The sequence below is a fragment of the Macrotis lagotis genome, chromosome 7 (assembly GCF_037893015.1).
Source record: "Macrotis lagotis isolate mMagLag1 chromosome 7, bilby.v1.9.chrom.fasta, whole genome shotgun sequence".
In the NCBI taxonomy this organism is placed as follows: Eukaryota; Metazoa; Chordata; class Mammalia; order Peramelemorphia; family Peramelidae; genus Macrotis; species Macrotis lagotis.
The window spans coordinates 190016416-190034822 of NC_133664.1; the positions used below are offsets into that span (position 1 = coordinate 190016416).

Sequence of the window (18407 nt, forward strand, 5' to 3'; positions counted from 1 at the left end):
CCAAGCTGCTGACTTGGTTTTCATACTTTTCCCATATCATTTTCATTTCTCTATTTTCATCTATCACCATCACTTGATTTTCAAATTCTTTTTTGATCTCTCCCATAGCCGGAGACCAATTTGTATTTTTCTTGGAGGCTTTGGTTACAGAAGCTTTGACTTAGTCATCTACTGAGTGTGTATTTTGATTCTTCATGGGACCACAGTAATTGTCTATGGTCAGATTCTTTTACTTCTGTTGATTGCTCATTTCCCCAGCCTATGACTTGATTTTAACCTTTGTTAAGGTTGAGCTCTGCTTCCAGAGTAGAGGAGGTAATTTCCCAAACTTTTGAGGGTTTTTGTAGCTGTTTTCAGTGATAACCCCCCCCCCCCCACCAGGGACCTCAATTCCTTAAAGGTCTTATGGGAAGCTCTAACTGTTCTCCTGGTCTATGGATGACCATAAGCACCTCTCTGCCCTGGAGCTGTGAGGAGAGTCCCTGCTTTGCTATGGTAGTATGGGGCCCCTAGACTGTGAACTAGATCTGAGTATGGGCAACGCAACAGGGTCCTGCCCCAGGAATAGCAGAGAGACAGATGCAGTCAGACCTGATCAATTCATGGGCTGAGTGCTCTGGAAGCAGTTGCTGGGAACTCCCCAGGTTTCTAGACCAGGGGCTGCCCTAAGGTCTGCCCTGGCGTTGGCTCTATGGTCACCTAGGTCACCAGAGTTTTTCCTCATCTTTCCAAGTTGTCCTTGGCAATACCTGGGCTGAGAGGTCTGGAAACTGCCCCTACTGCCATGGACCCAGGCACCCTGTAGGCTGTTCCTGGATGGCTGGAGCATGGCCTGGGCTGCCCTGCAATTCTTTCTAACCCTGGTGGAATAGACCCTTCCCATGGGTCTTCCAAGTTGTCCTGGGTTGGAAAATTGTTTTGAACAGTCTTTCTGTAAATTCCACTACTCAAGTATTTGGTTAGAGTCATAATTTAAAGGCCTTTGGAGTAGTCTAGGGGCGAACTTCTGGGATTTCCTGCCTACACTTAGCTATCTTGGCTTCACCCCCCAGGAAAATTAGTTTTTAACAAAAAAACCTCTTTAGTATAAAAGGGTTCTTTTGAATATCCTTCCATTTGTGTTTGTCTTAGTGGCAGTTACAAAATATCTAGTTAATTGTATTTTATTACTGGCAAAGAACAGTTGAGATTCCTTTAATATGAATTTAACTCTTATGCTAAGTGTTTGTATTATAGTAACAATAAAGACTGGGAGGTTGAATAGAGTATAACTGCATTAGGAAAATGAGAAATACAACTCCAAAATGTGGACTATATCAAATATCTTTTCCTTGCTTTTTGTCAGCTGATCAACTTTTTGGATCCTCTTAATGATTTTACAAAATTTCAATTCCGTTTGAATCATTATGCACTAACTATGCATAAAAATCCTCTTTGAGGCATTGTTTGTGATACAAAGTTTAGATACAATACAGTCCCTTTCCATGTAGAGCCTATAGTCTTATATCAAGATATATGACATATACGCAAATAAGTATAATATAAAACAACATCTCGTAATGCAGAATAATGGGATCAGATTTGGAGAAAGACTATGGATTATGAAAAAATTATCACTGAAAAGATGTGATACTATATGCTTTTTATTGAGGTCTAGAGGGAATTGGAATCTACCAGGGAATAAATACATTCAGGAAAGTAGACATTGTATTCCTGCTTTATGTAAATAGCTAAAAATCATTAATTTTTCTAAGTGCCTAGAGAAATACCTGGGAAAAAAATGAGAATTATCTGAAGACTAGTTACTAAAGCTTGTATTTATGGCAAGAAGTTACTAAGCAAGTTGAAGTTCTTCATAGAAGGAAATGGGATGCCATCCACCTGATGACAAGGAAGGCATCCTAAGATGACTGCTATTGACAAATGTGATTCCAGGCAGAGTGTTTATTTATATGGACAGGAAGACCATTGACCACATCTAGAAAAATTCCACAGAGATGTTGAAGGAAATAGTAAGAAACAGATGAAGGAAAATCTGGCCTCTTATTAGAGAACCCAAAAGGAACTACTTTTGATATCCTATACACTTTGAAGATGGAACATTCTTCAATGTTGGTCCTTGGATGTTTGTGACTATTGAATAGCCAATTTGGTCGCCCTGAAAGTACAGGGGTGGGGACAGTTATTACAAAAACCTAACTACCTATTGAGTAAAGAACTTCAGGTTTGTGCCAGGGTTGGAGAAATTACTTCAAGAAGCAGTGATTAAAATTGCAGTGCCTATGGAATACAAGAATCACACCAGACTAGTCATAGTGTTCTTAGGGACTTAGTGACAATTTATCAGATCAATTAGTGAATAGTAAATGGGGGAGAAGGGAAATCAGTGAAATAGAGGTTAGGTCATACAGACAATTAAAGTACATGAAAGTTGGTCCCAATGCTTTCAAAGAAGCTTACCCAGGAATGGGTTTGTTGCTGTGATTGAGTTTTAATCATGTTCAACTCTACATGATCCTAGTTCGGATTTTCTTGGCACAGACATTGGAGTGGGTTGCCTTTTCCTTCTCCAGCTCATTTTACAGACAAGAAAACTGACACAAACAAGGTAAAATGACTTGTTCAGGATCATACAAATCTGGTGATCATTACTTGATGGGTAGATACTCATAACTGCCCCACTGTACTTTCAGAGTCACCAAATTGTCTAATAAATAGCCTCAAATATCCAAATACCAACATTGAAGAATGTTTCATCTTCAAGGTATACAATACATACTAAAGTCAGAATTGAAATCCAGGCCCAGCATTCCATCTACTGAGCCAGCTAACCTCCCCCAACAGATTTGTTGCTAACACCAAAAAAAGAGGTCAGCAAAGACCAGACCAATTTCACAGAAGAAATTCAAATTCTACTTTCTTTTGGATATTTGTTCAGAGTTAATCTTCCTTCAGGGAAAAGGAGACCTAGGGTCAGAGGACAAGTGTCCCAAAGGAGTAAAACTGAAATGGGTGGGGGAAGCCTGAGACCTGAACACCTTAAGTTGGTTACTCAAACTTTCTAAGTTCCATAAAGACTAGGTTACTGGAGTGAGGAAAGAATGGTTACATCTATTTGAGTAACTTACCATATTTATCTTTTAATTGAAAACCATGATAAGTGAACCAAATTCAGAGCTAAATTAGAAAAATCATAGAACAAACCACTGTGTTATTACTTTTACTTACATTATGATCATGAAGTTGAGTCAACTTTTACTGGCTGATGTAGACTCCTGCCCAAGAATTAGTCAAGATTATGAAAGTTACTGCTGTGTTAACAGTACTGGGCTAAAAGTGGATGGAAAGAATTTCTAATATATACAACTGTAATGTGTTTGAAATAACTATAAAGAGCTTCAGCTAGTCTATCATTCTTTGCCTGATTCTCATCTATAGCCATCCTTGGGAGCTAAGCTCACTCTTTGAGAGCAACAAAAGATGAATTTTCCAATTTTCTTACATGTCTTTTATATGCTTTATACTTTGTTTAAAATATTATATACAGTTGATATTGTTCAGTCATTCAGTTGTGTCTGACTCTTTGTGACCCCATGGACCATAGCATATAAATACTGCCCATGGAGTTTTCTTGGCAAGAATACAGGAATGGTTTACTATTTCCTTCTTTAGTGGATTAAGGCATATGGAGGTTAAGTGACTGGTCTAGGGTCACAAAGTAAGTAAGTGTTGAAGAGCAGATTTGAACTCAGATTAATCTTCCTGTCTCTAGGAACTGCACTCTATCTACGGTGCCACCTATCTGCCCCTTATATATATAAAAGATACCTAACAAAAACTTGATTAATTCAATCATTCAACAAATGTTAAGCATTTATTAAGTGAAATGTTCCTTGCTATGCATGTGGGAGAAATTTAATGATAAATATGACACATAGGAGAGATTGTATAGAACAGCATGGAAAGTTGAGGGGTGGGGATCAGGGAAAGCTTTATAGAGAAGGAGATTTCTGGACTGAGCTTTAAAGTATATAAATAATATTCAGTGACAGCTAAGTGGTGTAGTGAATAGAAGGCTGAACCTAGAGTCACGAAGACTCTATTCTTGATTGCTAGCTGGGTGACCCTGGGCAAGTCATTTAACCATGTTTGCCTCAGTTTCCTCATCTGTAAAATGAGCTAGAGAAAGAAACAGTAAACCATTACAATATCTCTATCAAGAAAACCCCAAATGGGGTCATGAAGAGTTGGACAAGACTAAAATAAGAGGTCATAGACCAGAAATCCAATCTACATATTGACAGCACAGTATGAGCAAAATACACAGAAGCGTAAGAAAAATTGAGATTATTTGTCTAGAACATAGGATGAACAAAATGGTCAGGAAAGGAGGCTAAAAGAGTAGTATTGAGGGGTTTAAATGCTAAATTAAGAAATTCACTCTTTTATGAATTTTAGTAGGCAACTAGGATCTAACATTTTTTTTCTAAGAAGAAATGCTCACACTTGTGCAGAGAAAGATGACTTAGATAATTCTAAATTAGAGAAATGTATACAAAGTAGCATTTATATACATTAATATAAATGGATATCTTTATAATGAAAGTATCAATTTAACTGAGTCTTAAAGGATGGGTAGGATTTCAGGAGCCAGAGATGGAAATTGGGAAGGAAAGGAGGAAAGATATTTCAGACATTTAGGGAATGGTATAAGCAAAGCCATGGAAGCAGAAACCACCAGAATGTATTCAGGGGATGACCAATAGTCTGATTTGATAGCTATGTTGACAAGATGAGGAATGGAGGAGGAGGAGGATAGATTGTGACAAACCACAGTATCCCTCTAGTCTCATCCTCATCTCTTTTTATTTTCCTTAACTTTCTTCACTGCTCAACTATTGTACCATCTCGTATCAGAGGCCCTCCCTAATTCTCCTCTTTCTCTTCTCAAATAATCATGTATTTATTTATCTGTTTGTATGTTATATGCAGGGGTGGTTAGGTGGCTCAAATGATAGAGTGCACAGATACTAGCTTGCTGTGTGACCCTGGACAAGTCACTTAACACTGCTTGTCTCAGTTTCCTTACCTGTGAGATGGAGAATGAAATGGAAATTGCTATAGTATCTTTGCCTAGATAACCCTAAATGCTATCACGAAGAATCAAAAACAACTGAAAAATGACTCAACGACAATGTTATATGCACATAATAGAACATAAAATTCTTGAGGGCAGGGGCTGCTTTGTTTTGTCTTTTTGTAATCCTAATGGCCAACAGAATGCTTAGAACATAGTACATTTTCATGAGATTAGATGAGATTGGAATAGAGCCAGATCATAGAGAAAAATTGGGACCAGATTAAAGAGTTTAGACTTTATTTTATAAGTAATGAAAAATCACTGAGCATTTTTGAGCAGTGAAATGATATAATCAGATTATTCTGGCAATAGTATATAAAATGATATATGAGTATTTAGCACATAGTAGGTACTTATTAATTTCTTGTTGATTGGCTGATTCAAGATTACAGTAAACTAGGCGGTAAAGAACAGATGGAAGGGATATTGCAGAGATAAAATCAATAGGACATAGGAACATAGATTTGGTGGTGAGAAGAGATTATCCCTAGGAGCCTAATTTAAAACAAGAGAGTAACCTGAATAATAAGAGATACAGACTTATATTTTGTCATCATTTATTGTTGGACCACTTATTCAAATTTTAATTGTTATCTACATCACAGAAGAGTAAGTAAAAATCAAATCAAGACATAAAATAAGAGACTATTAATATAATATTTATGCTTTTCTCTAAACACATTATATATTATAAAATTCTTTCCAGAGTAGTTTTATTACAGCTCTGTTTATACAGCAATAAATTTCTTAATCCAACCTGAGTAAGTGTCAAAATCAAAGAACAAATACGATTCATGATTTTATTGGTGTGGGTATTTCTTTCACTGACATAAAACATGATCCCTCTGTACTTGAGCTGATAATTTTAATGAGTTACTGTGGCCAAAAATAAAAGTTATCTAGTTACCATTTTATGGTGAAGAATCTGAATTTTTAAACAGATCTTTCTAGAGTAGAAATACAATCCTTCAACAACCAATACTTTTTCAACTTTGTATGCCATACCAGAATTTAAGAGATACCTTTGAGAAGCCAAGGTAAACACTACCTTGCTTGGGGCAAGCTTAATCCAAGTCCCTTTACTTATGATTCTTGGTCTAGAGCAGGAGTGGGGAACATTTTTTCTGCCAAGGGCCATTTTGAATATTTAATAACACCATGCCTAAGGTATATTTAATTGAACAATTAATTCACCCCTAAAAAGATATTAGATGTATTGAATTTGGAGATACACCTTGCCTTATGTTGCCTTGGCAACACCAGATCAATATGGTCTGCTGGCTGGAAGTTCCCATTCCTGGTTTAAAGACCTTCTTTAAGAGATATACACAACATTCCTTCCCCCAAGGGAAAATTTCTCAGTTCTCATAGGAATCTAGATTTAGGTGAACCAAATTTCTGGAACCATTTGGTGCATTCCTGGGGTGGTCTTGGGATCAAGGAAATCATGTGGAGTAGCTGTGAATTCAAAGAGTCATCTTAAGTCTAGACCGATTTCTGTACATGTTTAAAAATTTTTATTCAGGTAAACAGAGAATGGTCATATCATTGGAATTCTTTGAATCAATAACTTGCACTAAAGGAGCTTGTATGCCATAGTATTAATCAAATAACACATGCAAGCTGTGGAAAGGCTGCATTGCAACTGGCCTGCACATACACAATGTTTCACCTCCTGATTAATGGGTAGGGAAGTGACCTTTAGAACAACATAATCTTTCATCTGAAAAATGATTACTATTAAATTTTTAGTGATTTGTGGACATGTTTACATAATGGGTTGGATTATCTAAGGTGAAAGTACTTATAGAAATAGAAGTTTCAAAAAAGCAATGATAAGAAAGAAATCCAGAGAATGTCAGAACAGGGGCTTTTGTTGTAGACTGCTGTAAATTCTCTTAAACATTTCATGTCATTGCTTTTTCTGGTTTATTTTCAACTTTTTTACTGGTTTACTTTCTTTTTTTTTAGGTTTTTTCAAGGCAAATAGGGTTAAGTGGTTTGCCCAAGGCCACACAGGTAGGTAATTATTAAGTGTCTGAGACGGGATTTGAACCCAGGTACTCCTGACTCCAGGGCCAGTGCTTTATCTACTGTGCCACCTAGCCGCCCTATTGGTTTACTTTCAACAATTCTGTTATTATTTCTTAAACAATCTAATGATAGATAAATTTTATGACTGTTTTACTTTTTTGAAAAAGTAAGTTTTTTTTTTCTGAACTTAAAATAGAAAAGGGGCATTTCTTCATACTAAGCTAAACACAAAAAGGAGATTCTATATGAAATTATAAATTCTATTACATATTGCTTAGTTTTTTTAAAGGATAAAGTAAATTGTGCATATTAGTTTAATAAATATCCTGCTTGTCTATACTTCCATCTGAGCGTCTATCTGATTGTTTTTGTGCATTAAAAAACAAGACAAAGGGCATTTTTTTATTTTTCACCAATATTGCCAACTTCTCTGATCCCTGACCATCCCCAATTAAAAACTGAAAGTGGAAAAAAAGATTTTTGCAATAACTAAGCAGAATAAAATAAAAATGAATCATGCAGATGCCATGTCAAAAACTATATCACACTACTTTGTATCCCTCACCTCTTTTGGAGGAGTGGAGTAATACACTTTATTATAAATCCTCTAGAGATGTAGTTGGTCAGAATTCTTAAATTTCAAAGTGGTTTTTCTGTACAATGTTGTTGTCCTATGGTACTGCTTACTTCAGTCTTTTTTAGCTACTTCTATCCAAGATACTCTGTAAGTAGCAATACACTTCTTACAGAGTAAGAATATCCCATTACATTCATATACCACAGTTTAGTCATTCCAAATATCTAAGAAGTAATATAAGGTATCTCCTTAGATTCTAGCTTTGTCCCCCCTTCCCACTTTTAATCCTACCTTCAAGATGGGAGAGTGACTATTCCCTCCCAGTATTAGCCCTCCATCTCAGCTTGTTTCCTTATGAGTGAAGTTCACTGCTCTTTCACACTTTTTTATAGTTGTACTTCTCTTATACCCTAATTATTATTTTTTTTAGGTTTTTGCAAGGCAAATAGAGTTAAGTGGCTTACCCAAGGCCACACAGTTAGGTAATTATTAAGTGCCTGAGGTGGATTTGAACTCAGATACTCCTGACTCCAGGGCCAGTGCTCTATCCACTTCACCACCTAGCCACCCCTCTTATACCCTAATTATAAGAAATTGCAATATCTATCCCTTTCACCCCTAACATTTCTACTCCGTTGTGATCTTTTCATCAGGAAATCTTGAATAATTAAAGTTCATTTTCTCCCCCTGTACAATTATACCGAGCTTTATTCTTGGGTACAAACTTCTACTTCTTGAATACTGTATTAAAATATCTCCCCTAATTTATAACAAAAACTGCCAGGTATATTATGATCTTGATGTAAGTTCCTAGGTATTTGAAGTACTTCTTTCTAGATGCTTTCACTGTTTTTTCTTTGACAAGGGAGCTCTGAATGATGGCTATGACATTCCTGAGACTTTTCCTTTTGAGGTTTCTTTTACAAGATGATCAATGAATTCATTTTACTTTAACTTTGCTATCTTGTTCTTTTTAAAAAAAATTATTTATTTCTAACATTTATTTCTTTTTAAATCTTGAGTTCCAGATTCTCTCCTTCCTTCTCATCCTTCTTGCAACAGCTGAGAATACAAACAGTATAATATCAATTATATATATGAAATCATGCAAAACATATTTCCACAAAAAAAAGAAAAATTATATTTCATTTTGCACTCACAGTTAATCAATTCTCTCTCTGAAAGTGGATACCCTTTTTCATCATGAGTTCTTTAGAATTGCCTTGGGTCATTGTATTGATCAGAGTAGCAAAGTCTTTTAAAGTTGATCACATCAACATTGATGTTACTTGCACAATAATCTTCTGTTTCTTCCCACTTCACTTGGCATCAGATCATGTAAGTCTTGTCAGGCTTTTCTGAAACCACTCCCCTCATCATTTTCCATAGCATAATATATATATATATATATATATATATATATATATATATATATATATATATATGTATATGTATATGTATATGTATATATACATATATATATATGCTTCCTGTTTTTTTACAACTGAGAATTTCACATTGAATTACTTTATGTTTGTCACAAAATTTCAAAATATAAAAGAAGGACTGAGAATATATTTCTTGCACATTGTGGACATTTCAATATGTACCCTGTAAAAGGATGATATTGAACTTTTAAAAATATCTTAGGCATGGGGCGGCTAGGTGGCATAGTGGATAAAGCACAGGCCTTGGAGTCAGGAATACCTGGGTTCAAATTCGGTCTCAGACAATAATTACCTAGCTGTGTGGCCTTGGGCAAGACATTTAACCCCATTTGCTTTGCAAAAACCTAAAAAAAAATATTTTAGGCAGTTCCATTCACCCATAATATAATGTTAATGAGTCTGCTACACCTGACATCTGTTGGGCTTCAGGGAATTCTAGTCAGGGGACAAAGAGTGTCTGAAAAGTTGAAATCTACAGAAAAATACACAATTCAAGAGACATTTAGCACAAAGATCAATCAGTAATAAACATAATAGAGCTTCATGGACAGAGGAAACTATTAACTCATTAACAAACATATAATGCTATAAAATGGCTCCTATATAATAAATACATATTCCTTGACAATGAGCTAAAATTTATATAAGATACTCCCAGATACGCTGACATTCAGTTCTTTTTTAGGACCCAATAAGACTTGCCTAGTCACAGTGCCATGTGGATTTCTCAACTCCTATCAGAGAGAGAGAGAAATGGATGAACAGATTTCTTATTTTTCCTTTATTCACTAGAAGATTGATTTTTCCAACTGCCAACAAAGAAGATGAGGGACTAGTTAGGGTCCCTTGCCATTTCATCATTTGATGGAGAAGAAACCCAGGAAACAGGGATAGTTCAAATTGACCCAAAGCTAGAATGGCAAAAGTCAAAAGCAAAAACTCCAAAAATTCTACTGATAGACCCACCTTCAACTTCTGTTCAAACTAGGTCACAGGTTTCTCGCCAGACAGCTTAGCATCTTCCCTCAAGGATGAAGTGAGTCTTTTTATACTAGAAGCTCTATCTTAAAAATAAAGTCTTCTATTAATCAGAGAGGGTCCTAATCTATTAATGTACAAAAAGCTAATCACTCAATCAAATCCACATGATTCAGAGAACCATTATCTGAACCAAGAAAAACTCACTCTTCTTGAAATTAAGTCAATCTCCCCTACAGTAGGGAAGCAAGGTAGAGTGCATAATACTCCCTCCCAATTTAATTAGAAGGCTTTAGTTATCAGCTGGGATACTACTAAGATGTAAGATGGTGCTTAGTCTGCTGCTTTAAAATCTTGTAAAACTTGTTACCGATCACTACTAGTCAATGAGGATACATATTGTAAAAAGGATTAATAGTTCACTGATTTAGATAAACTATAATTCCTATAGGATACTCTCTGTATTGCAGAATAATATTTTAGTACATTTTCTTTTTTCATTTTAAAAAATTAACTTTTATTCAGAACTAAAATTAGAGATAAATATTACACTATACTCGTTTAGCATAAAAGTTTCAATAATGTAATTTTAATCAAGTGACCTAATTTCTCAAATTAGGAGCATTTCTATTTACCTGTCCAGTATCTTTAAGCTTCTGTTCTATAAATCTCTGTTCACCTAGTGACCACTCTTGTGCTATTAGAATTTTAAAACTGAAAGTATTCTAAATAGAGCACCCATACATGAAGAAAACTTTTTGTTGGCTGTCTTTTCTTTGAAAGAAGTTCTATAAATTAGGAGAGAAAAATTCAGAACATTTTTAATCAAAAAATTTCTCCTAAGTAGATTTTTTTTTAAAAATTGCAAAAGCTTGAGCAAAGTTTTTAAGCAGTTCCTTATCTTATTATACCCAAAATTCTTATCTCCCTTAGAGTTCTTTCTGTCTTCCTCCTTTTTAGTTCTAATCTTTTCAGCTGATTTACAAAAGTAGTTTTCTTGCTTTTCAGTTGCCTTATTTGGATAATTTCTCTATGATCAACCCTCATCCTTTGATCATTTTCTCCTTTACAGTTATTAAATATCTTAAACTTCTCCCCAATAAGCACAATATCACTTGGAAAATACCTTTTTTTTCCTTATCTGGTGGTCTCTGGTGATTATTTTTTTTTTAGGAACAGAGCTATTTCTATTATTTGTACTCCTTATTGCACTTCCTCCTCTAATACTGCAGCAGTGGTCAGAGACTAAAAACAGAAATTTTTCATTTTTGAAGTGGAAAGAGTTTTAATTGTCTCTCTCCTATTAGCCATGCTGAAAATATATTGCTGAAGAGAAAGAAAATCCAATTGGGAAATCATAGAAATTTTACCCTTAAAAATCAAAATCAGGGGCGGCTAGGTGGCGTAGTAGACTAAAGCACTGGCCTTGGAGTCAGGAGTACCTGGGTTCAAATCCGGTCTCAGACACTTAATAATTACCTAGCTGTGTGGCCTTGGGCAAGCCACTTAACCCTGTTTGCCTTGCAAAAAAAAAAAAAAAACGTAAAAAAAATCAAAATCAAAGATGTAAGAGAGATCTTTCTCTCTAGATAAGCATCCTATTGATATCAACAAAAGAAGTCAGGATAGCAAAGTTGCCTGGTTTGTCAATTCTTCCAAGTTGTTGCACAAAAACAATAAAACATTCACAAATTATAAGTAGTTTTCAAAACACAAAATTTATTTGTGTTTAACTCCTCTTTGTCATCAACCATCATTTTCCTTCTTGGCATGCTTTCCAAGTACCTGTATCTTCACAAAAAATAAGGAAAAGCAAATTGCTCAGTCTATAATATAACATTCTACCATAGGTGGAATACTCAATAAAATACTCAATAAAAACCAAGAAAGAAATGATTACATCTGATTTGATCCCCAAGAGACTTACTTTCCCATTCAGAGAATTTGGGGAAATGGTCTACAACTTGTATTTTACACTTTGAGTTTTAAAAAAAATCAACTTCACAGGTAAAGATAGGGATGGTATGGCTAGATAGAAATCTCAGAAAGATCTGAAAGTTTCGATGGACTAAAATTTGAGTAGAATCAACAGTATAACCATGACCAGAAAAGCTAAAGAAACTTAAATGCAATCAGATTACTTCTAGACATTCAGTTTTGGTTGCAATAGTTTAGGGAAGACATCCATAGTAAAATAACCAAGTTGGTGAAAAAATCATAGATACAGAAATAAAAAAAAAAACTTAAAGTGATCATCTGGTCCAACTCATCACTTTTCAAATGAGAAAATTGAATTCCAGAATCTTTAGTGATTTGTCCAAGGTCAACTCCGCCTATTAAGAATACCTAACACTGCAAAATTCAACTTAAAGATCAACTACTAAATAAGGTCTTTTCTAATTCCCAGAACACTTTGTATTATTGCACATTTATTGTTCATCTATTTTATACATATTTGTGTGTCTACTTGTTCTTCTAAAGGAATATAAACTCCTTGAAGTTAAGGATTGTTTCATTTTTTTCATTCTATTTCTAATACCTTACAGTGTCTATAGCAAGCATTAAATAAATGATTGTCAATTGATATAAGAATATTGGAAATTAGAGTTGTGTGGAAATACATCCTCTAACTACAAATCTTAACCTCCTTCACTTCATCAAGATCAAATCATATGACAATATTTGACATGGAAAAGAGAAACTTTGGTAGATGAGTAATGGTGATGGAGAGGAATGCAGAAGAATGATTAGGTTTGCCTAGAGGATAGAACCAGAAACAATAGGTAGAAATTACTACTACTAATTAGTCCTTCAGTTTCAAAGAGGAGCATACCAACCAACCAAGTGATTAGTAGCAGGAGTTGCAAAATTATGCTTATTATAGTGAGGGGTATGCTGTGCAAGGCATCCTTCTCACTTGCCTCTACCAGAATTGTTCCACCCCCATGTCAGGAAACAAGACTTACTGGAGATTGATCTGGTTGCTGTGGGGAATCTTTTGGCCTTAAATTGGGTTTGATTTCTCCCATTTCAGTGAGTTACCACAACTCATTAGCAACACCAGGCAAGCACCAGCACATGACATCTGGCAACAGAATGCAACAATCTGGTCCATTCTAATTTGGTGCTTGGACTTTCTGCCCTTGAGCTACTTTTCAGTATGAGGTGATTGGAAACAGCTTTAACACTAGGACAGTGTCAGCTTGCCATTCATAGATCAGTTAGTTCACTCCCTAGAACTTGAGCTCACCAGACATTGCTGGAACTGTGATGGTTTCCAAGGTGTGGGTCTCCTCTGGGGGGTAAGGGGGGGTGCAAACCCATTCTATGACAGCCTTGCCCTTCACAAAGAAAAGAGAACTCTTCCCCAAGAATCCCACTGATTTGTCCAAGATTGGTCACATTACCACACTGGATGGCTTGCAGTGCTGGTCTCTGCCACTCCAGATATGGAAATCTGAATCTGACTCATTAGGTATTAGAAGAAATGATTCTTGTGGGGCAGTTAGGTGGCACAATGGATAGAATACTGGTCCTGGAATGAGGAGGACCTAAGTTCAAATCCAGCTTCAGACATTTAATAATTACCTAGCTGTGTGACCTTGGGCAGGCCACTTAACCTTACTGCTGAGAGAGAGAGAGAGAGAGAGAGAGAGAGAGAGAGAGAGAGAGAGAGAGAGAGAGAGAGAATGATTCTTGTTTAAGTATACACTGACTCAGTGGAAAGAGCTCTGTGTATCAGGAAGTCTAGGGTTCAAATCCAGCCTCAGATACTAGCTGTTTGGTCAAGTCACTTAACCTATGTTTACCTAGGAAGAAGAAAGGTGATTCAGTTAATTTGATCTAGAGTCAGGAAAACTTGAGTTCAAATCTGGTATCAGACACTTACTAGCTGTGTGACCTGGGCAAGTCACTCAACTTTTGTTTTCCTTAATCCTCTGGATAAGGAAATGGCAAACTACTCCATGATCTTTGCCAAGAAAACACCATGGACATTAAGAACCACAAATACATGACTGAATGACCGAATTAGCAATAATTACTTAGATGATCACTGATATGTCTTCCAGCTCAGAGTTCCAGTTCAGAGTGGCCTTAACTCACACAGGTAAAATGTTATTACCTTATCCTTTTCTGAATTTGTGTCCATTTGGCATTTGATATTTAAAATAAATTTCAATTTCATACAAAATCTTGTGTTACCAAATAAAATATCATTTAAGGAATACAAGGTCTGGAGAGGAAAAGGAAAGGGGGAAAAAAGAAATCTCTGGGATTCTTCAAATCCCAAAGGAAGAGAGAAATACATATCTTTTAGCAAAAATTTCCACCAGAATTAAGGATAATATGTATTTGGAACAAGAAAAAAAATGAATGATTGAGGTTTTTCTTTCTATGTCATTTATAAATAAAAAGCAGTCGGCAATTTTTGCTATGAAATCTGTTAAAAATCATGATTTTTGCTTTTGATTCTTTATTTTTGCTGAGTGAGATTTTTTTTTTCCTTGATGCTTTTTGTTTTTGAGAGGCAATGATACAAAACAAATAGAAAGCTGATCTGGTGTCAGGACACCAGGATTCAAGTTCACCATAATGACTGATCCTAAAGAAGTCACTTGACTTTTTATGTGTTCCAAGTCACTATCTATTTGTGACAGACAAGATGCTCGTCTACCATGATTGAGAAAGTTCCTTACTAAGAATGTCCTAAACTAATGAAATTATGTTTGGTCAAAAAAGCAAAAACAAAAACAAAAACCCCATTTTAATATATATGTATATGTGTGTGTATTCACATTCATACCCATATATAACTTTGCTCCTTCCTTACCCAGAGAGAAAAAAATAAAAACAATTTAACATTCCACACAATATTCCACCACCTCTCAAGTGAAGAGGAGGTACTTCCCCCCCCGCCCATCTCTTCTTTAGGTCCAAGTTTGGTTATTATAATTAAGATAGAGTACAACTCCATTTTGTGGCTGTTTCCATTCATATTGTAGTAATCGTTGTTAGATGGTATTTGCTTGATTCTTCTTATTTCACACTTTGCACCAGTTTATATATGTCTTCCTATGTTTTTCTGTAGTATTCATATTTGTAATTTCTCCACAATGAATAGTATTCTATTATATCCATGCACCACAACTTACATAGTCAATCAACAAGCATGTTTTTGAATTCTTCCAACTACAAGTGTTACTATAATTTTTTTTCTCCTATTGATGTCTTTCCTACAATATATTCTCATACCTAGCAGTGGGATCTCCAGGTCAAAGGGTGTGGGTCTTTCAGTTTCTTTTTCAACATAATGTCAAATTGCTATTGAATGTGGTCTTACTAGACACCCAGAATAATTCAATCTCAGGATGAAAATAAGATTAACATTTACATAATGATTTAAAGTTTGCAAAACATTTCACATCTGCTATCTTATTTGATCTTCACAGCCATCTTGTGAGATGGCTGCTATAATTTTCATCAAATTTACAAGCTGAAAGAGGTTAAATGACTTCCCAGGTCTCCCATTTATTGTATCTAAGGCAAGATATGAACTCCAAGTATTTGAATTCCAAGTATATTACCATAAGGAAAATGCCATATTGGAAACTTCCTAGCTATATGACCTTGGACATGTCAACATCTGTCTCAATTTCTTCAACTATAAAATGTGGATAATAATAAATCCTCTTCTCAGATTGTGTTTGCCATATGGCTGGTGCTAGTTTTGTTATATTATTATTATTACCACTATTACAGTATCAGAAATAACAGGAGCCTGTCTTAGCTTCTGGGAATGGGAGTCTAATTTCTTATAAAATATTGGAAAGAACCTGTGATGGTTACTTTTTAGAAAATCCTTACAAAAAATAAATAACAAGCAAACACAAAAATACTCCTTACAAAAACTCACATCAGTGGTGTCACTCAATGAGGATCTTCTCAAATCTCAGAGATAGCAGATTGTTTCCCAGAATGAAGAAATTAATTCAGTTTGCTCTAACAAATATCTGTAGAGCACCTGTCATCTCCCAGTACTGTGCCAAGAATTGGTGAGACCTAAAAGAAGAATTCAATGATCTGTTCCTGACTTAAAAAAGAGTTATGATCTTATTGGAGAAGCAAGAACATGCAATTAGAATGCGATATCAGCAGTTATAACCGACTCACAATTGTACTGCACCTTCAAGTTTACTAAAGCCTGTCTTTACCACAGCTTAGTAAGGTAGGTGTTATAAATATAATTCCATTTTACAGATAAAAAAATTGAGATTCAGAGAAAGTGACTTTTGTATGAATAATCAAGATGTAAATTTCCCAGATGGGATTTGAACCCAAATCTCCTGACTTGAGGTCTAATGGGCTTCTTACTATCAAATGTATAAATATGTAATGCTAAATTATTCATGCTAAAGATACTGAGATAAGGGAGATGTCCGGATTGGAGTGGCCAGGCAAGGCTTTATGAAGAAGGAAAGATGTGGCTGCTGTTATTGGTGTTTTTGTTGTTCATTGTTCAATTTTTTTATAAGTGAAGACAGGATTAAAAAGAATATGATTTATGAAATGTTACACAATCAATTATTTCCAAATACTGGAAATAGTTGTTGCATCAGCTTCTATTTATACAATGCTTTACATATATTATCTGATTTCATCCTTAAAGCAATGCTATTTAGCATTCCATTTTGCCAATGAAGAAAGTAAGGCCCAGATAGATTAAGGTCATATAGCTAGTAAATATCTGAAACTGGTTCTTTCCAACTCCAAAACTAATATTCTACTTCATGCACCTTTTCTTTTTTAAAATTAAATTAAGATTTTTTTTTACAATATCAAGCATTTCTCTTCCATCTTGCCTTTTCCCCATGGGAAAAGGAGGTGGGTAACAAATCTGCATGATCAATCAAAACAATTCCTCCATTGGCTATGCCCAAAAATATTTGTATCATTCTCTATAATGAGCCCATCATTTATCTATCCCGAGGTTGGGATATGTTTTGTTACTTGTCTTCTGGAATTATGATTGGTCATTGGTCAACATTCTGAAGCTTTCCAATTTTTTGAAGACTCTTTTACTTGGAAAAAATAGTAGATAATATAGTTTTATCTTCTGTCATATTTCCCAAACAATGAGTTTCTCCTTCTTTCATTTTGTTTTGTACATAGATAAAAAAGGACCTTTGAGTTATCTTTGCCATATTTTGCAACATTCAATTTATTCTGATGATTCAACTTTTAGATTACAACCTTCGTCCCTTTTATATTCTTTAAATGCTACAGTTCATTAATATACTTATTTTTTCCTTCATCTTCCTCTACAGAATTTGTCATTTGTTAGGTATGAAGTGATACCTACGAATTGTTTTGTCTTTCTCTAATCAATAGATTTAAAGCATTTTTTAAGACTATAGATAACTTTTCATTTTTTTTTTAGTTTTTAGCAAGGCAAATGGGGTTAAGTGGCTTGCCCAAGATCACACAGTTAGATAATTATTGCCTGAGATAGAATTTGAACTCAGGTACTCCTGACTCCAGAGCCAGTGCTCTATCCACTGCGCCACCTAGCCACACCTGATAACTTTGATTTCTTCTGATAACTGTCTTTATCTTTTTACCATTTAACAATTGGGGAAAGATTTTTGTTTTTATGAATTTGACACAGTTCTATACTCAATATTTCAGAAATGAGACCTTTGACAAACTTGCTCTAAATTTTTTGATATTTCATTTTCTATGTTATCTTTAGCAAAATGTCTCCCAGTTGTTCCTTTTAATTGGGTCCATTTTTCCTTTTGCTTTATCAGAGGTCTTGATTGCTAACCTTGCCTTTACTTCAACTACAGCATAATTCTGATTCAACCTTTTGTGTGTCTGTTTCAACTGTGCCTCTTGTAGACAACATATTGTGGGATTCTGATTTCTAATATATTCTGCTGCTTCCATTTTTAGATGAAGTCATCCCATTCACAGTTATGATTACTGTTTTTCTCTCTCCATCTCATTTTCTTTGTTCTTTTTTCTTTTTATATTGTTCCTTTTCAAAAATATATTTTCTTTCTAACCACTATCTCCCTTAATCTGTCCTTCCTTTTATCATGCTCTTCACTTTCTCTTATATTCTTTCCTTCCTATTTCCCTATCAGGTAGGTTATAAAACTTAATGTGCAAACATATTCTTTCCTTTTTAAACCAATTCTGATTAGAGTGAAGTTCAAATATTGTTGCT

General features: G+C 35.0%; 1 long non-coding RNA gene across 3 annotated transcripts in view; it reads right to left on the reverse strand.

The window, feature by feature from the left end:
* The window catches only part of LOC141493233 (uncharacterized), a 45966-nt gene extending 29741 nt beyond the window's left edge, over positions 1-16225 (reverse strand). The window contains exon 1 of one of the 3 annotated variants that reach the window (XR_012470155.1): positions 16092-16225. This is a non-coding gene — a long non-coding RNA (uncharacterized LOC141493233). Of the gene's footprint in view, positions 1-10165; positions 10246-10812; positions 10852-16091 lie in introns of those variants that run through there. The other 2 variants (XR_012470156.1, XR_012470157.1) reach the window with 2 other exon arrangements.
* Positions 16226-18407: the final 2182 nt, after the last annotated feature.